The following is a 4,307-nucleotide window of genomic DNA, read 5'->3' as shown; positions in this document are numbered from 1 at the left end:
CTACGGATGGAAGGATTTCCATCTTTGGGGAGTGGCCTCTCAGCTCCCAACTCTGCTGCTGTGACAAAATGCCCCCCTGTAACACTTCTGGAAAGGATATGAAGCCCTACAAGGAGTACTTGGGGGAAGTTAGAGATTAGTCCTGGGAAAGGAAGTTTGGCTAAAATAGCTTCCTTCAGCCCACAGGACTTTTTGCTGGGATCCAAGGCATAGTTAACAGAAACGTCCTCTGCCTTTTGATCTGAATATGGGGATTTCCCCCTTGACAGGTTCATAGAGTTCATGTATGCATAGGTTGTATGATTGTATGTGAATAAAAGTATGATGTTAATTGTTCCTTTGTTATCTTTTTTTCCCAAGGGTGCAATTAAGTTCTTTGGCAAATTTAACAGGAGATATGGCACAATGAAATAGTAAAATTCACTAGTACTTATACAAAACTATAAGAGGGAAAGTGCTCCAGCTTCACTAGAGTTAGATTATTGTCTGTATTTAGAATTGATAGCTATTAATGGCTTTTATTCTTTGAAGTCTAGAACTGGAAATATTAACCTGATATTGATAATTATAGGTATGGAGTTTCAATTGGGAATCACGTGTAATTCTACAGTCACAATAACGGGCTCCAAAACATGCTATTCCAGAAAACAGTATATGAAGAAATGTGTTCAAAAAGTCCCAGAATTTTTCAAGTAATCTTCTACCTGCCTGAGGGAAACAAGGTGAACATGAATAAGGTAATATAGGGATACAAAATGTCATTTGAAAGTACTCACACACATACTTAGATAATTCATTTACCAACTGAAGTGTTTCAGCCATTTTAAAAGGTTTATGAATATTCAGAACATTTAGGTGACGATATGAAAAAAAGCCTTTTTTATCTACTGATTGTATCACAATGTATTCTTTGTTATTTCTAGTGAAGTCACTAAGTAACACGGTATCAAACTCAGATAATGTACCTGCTTCTAGCCTGAAAACTAACTGAAATGTATTTCAATGTACGTTTTATATTCTGCTGCTATCTCTAGTGGGGGCCTAAAACAGCTTATTCCCATTCTCCTCTCCACCGTTTTATTCACAGAACAACTCTGTGAAGTAAATTCGGCTGAGAGTGTGAGATCCAATATCACCCAACACACTTCTGTGGCAGGGTGGAGATTTGAAGTAAATTCGGCTGAGAGTGTGAGATCCAATGTCACCCAACACACTTCTGTGGCAGGGTGGAGAGTTGAAATTGGGTATCCCACATCCAAGCTAAACACTCTAAGTACCACAAAGTATATGTAGATTGTATGAAAAATAGCAAGAAAACAGCAATGCCAAGAAGCCATGAAAACTCAGAAGTACACTGTGAAATGTCCTTACATAAAATTCAAATCTGATCAGGAAAGCTCCAAAACCATTCACTAATAATCCTACACTAGTTAACATCTGTAGTGGATGGGATGGTTGGGGATTTTCAGGTTTTCATTAACAGTCATAGTGAGGAAGAATATCTTGCTGGAGTGTCCCTTTGAAGTTCTATTTATTATGAATGATGATTTTCGGGGAGACTTAAATATTTGTCTATTGGTTTCTGAACAGGGTGGTTTTTAATGCATGCCTTACGCATTAATGTCTGACATCCACTCAATGCATCTCAAGAGCAGAGTATCACTCTTGGAAAATTTATGGTGAAATAAAACTCTGTCCACTAGATTCCTGTTCTTTTTTGTGGCAACAGCTAATTCTACTAATTAGTACAGAATTTGTATCTCCCTTCTATTTAATTTCAGTCATAGAAATTTCTTCCTTTCAATAAATCCTTTTCTCCATACACAGTTCAATTAGTGAATAAACTAGTTAAATGTGGAGGCTATTAGGGGTGATTACTCAGAACACTTGGCTATAATTCTTCTCTGGTTTTCTTCTCTCATTTACAAAAATAGGAAATGGTGAACTACATAGCCATAGCCCCTTTAAACAACCTAAGAGGGTGTTCCAGACAGCTTTTTCACTCCATCTTGTCTAATGTTTCCCCTATCTACAGCCCGCATCCCATGTAGTTTTTGTCCCCCTTAACCTTTTTCACAAGCAGAAAAAATGGTTGAATCCCACCCAAAGTCAAATGTAAATAAATATTGTATTTATTTAACACAGTTAACAAGTGGTTTTGTTACTGATATTGTATTCTATTTTTTTAGACTGTATATTATACATTTATCCTGTCTTGGTGAATATTTATGTTACAAGCACGGCATTTAATTACCTGTTGGGTGAAATAGCTCTCCGCTCCAGTCTTAAGGAAATGTAATTAAGATTGCAAGTTTGAATAGGTTTCCCATCTCCCCTTTAACAACTTTTCCTTTCCCTCATACATTCCAGATGCAACAGCATGGAAACTGACAACGTGACCTCTATCACTGAAATCCTTTTGCTTGGATTTGTATATGACCCTGCTGTGGAGATTGTTCTTTTTCTGGTTTTTCTTTTTGTGTATATAGTGACAGTGCTTGGGAATGCCCTCATTATTGTACTCATCATCATTGATTCTCACCTCCACTCTCCCATGTATTTCTTCCTCAGCAATTTGTCCTTGATCGAGATATTCATGACAACCTGCGTAGTGCCGAAAATGCTGGCCAATTTCTTGACCAGGAAAAAAACCATTTCATTTGGTGGTTGCTTTGCTCAATCATACTTCTATTTCTTCATGGGTTCCACTGAGTTCATCCTATTTGCTGCTATGTCCTTTGACCGCTACATGGCCATCTGTTACCCACTTAGGTACCCCACCCTCATGACTGGGACTGTTTGTGTCAAGATGGTGATTGGCTCTTGGATTGGTGGTTTCCTGTCTGTGTTCTTGTCAACAGTGCTGAAGGTGACTGTGGACCTCACATCATCAACCATTTCTTCTGTGATAGTGCCCCTTTGCTACATCTTGCCTGTACAGACATAAGCCTTATTGAATTGATTGACTTCATTGATTCTTTACTTCTGTTGCTTGGTTCCCTTTCGTTTACTGCTACTTCTTATGTCTACATAATTACAACCATTCTTAAGATTCCTTCTGCTCAAGGAAGAAAGAAGGCCTTTGGCACCTGTGTCTCTCACTTGACTGTTGTGTCCATGGGCTATGGAATCTCAATTTTTGTGTACGTCAGGCCATCCCAGACTGATAGCATGAGCATGAACAAAGCATTAGCCACATTTTCTGGCATATTGACACCCTTACTGAACCCTTTCATCTTCAGTCTGAGAAATGAACAAATGAAAGAGGCCCTGAGACATGTCCTAAGACGAATAGCTTCAAAAATAAAAGATGCCTGATTCCCTAAGAATGTTTTCAGCTTCAAAGAGCACTGAAAGCAGTTTGAAAGTGCATTATTCTGCATATGCGGAATGAGCCAAACAGTGTACAATACTGGCCCTTAAGAATGGCTAGCAATATTACAACCCCAACTCACAAGTTAAACTGCCCAATTTCCCTTGTTAGTTAAATCATACATGGCTTGAGGCTCTCACTGACTCAGCTTGTGGAGCAAAGGAATCCAAAGTTAAAATTTCGACATCATTAGCCAACCAGAAAGGGGGAACGGACTGCAGACATGGGCCTGATTAATCCTATTCATTGCCTGTTTATAATATACCCTTTAGGAGCAGAGGCTTTTCTGCTTATGACTGCAAAGAGCTTATAAATGTAGTGACATCAGCACAGGAATGACAAAGGGGCAGTGGAGAAAGGTGGTCTGATATGAGAACTATAAGGGAGGCTCAGGGAGTTCTTCCCCCTATGTATTAAACCAGGGGGCTGTGCATGCAAGTTGAAAATGCACATCCAACTCATAACCACTAACTCTTTTGAAGGGCTGAAAAATCAACATTTTAGAGTTTGTGAGATCTCTTCTTATGATGCAGATCTCCTTCTGTCAGTGGAATTCTTATCACTTAGTGGACATGTGTCGTTGCTTTTAATGTACATTATATAGCTGTGGAGCATTAAATGAAAGAAGACATAAATACACAATGTTTTCAATAGATGCATTTTTCCCCTCCTGGAAACTAGAATGAACTCAACTTGAGTGTAACTGGCATGGAAGTAGACTCATACAACTCTGACTAAGGATGACATTTTTCTTCAGTGTTTTATCTTTTCAAGGTACGCTATTGATAACGCACCAAGAAATTAACATATCTCCATCTTTTTCAAGAAATCAGTCATAAATTTTGAAGTGAGAGAGGGAAAAAAGATTCAGAATAAGGTTGTATTCTTTTTTTTTTAAAAAAAACCTTCATCAGATTGTTTGATATCAGAAGTT

The 4,307-nt window shown here is 38.3% G+C and overlaps 1 pseudogene; it reads left to right on the top strand.

Annotated features, from left to right (window-relative positions):
• The first annotated feature begins 593 nt into the window (after positions 1-593).
• LOC125444107 lies at positions 594-3,318 on the top strand (annotated as a pseudogene).
• Positions 3,319-4,307: the final 989 nt, after the last annotated feature.

The sequence above is a fragment of the Sphaerodactylus townsendi genome, linkage group LG15, assembly GCF_021028975.2.
Source record: "Sphaerodactylus townsendi isolate TG3544 linkage group LG15, MPM_Stown_v2.3, whole genome shotgun sequence".
NCBI lineage: Eukaryota > Metazoa > Chordata > Lepidosauria > Squamata > Sphaerodactylidae > Sphaerodactylus > Sphaerodactylus townsendi.
This window is presented reverse-complemented; position numbering and strand designations above follow the sequence as displayed.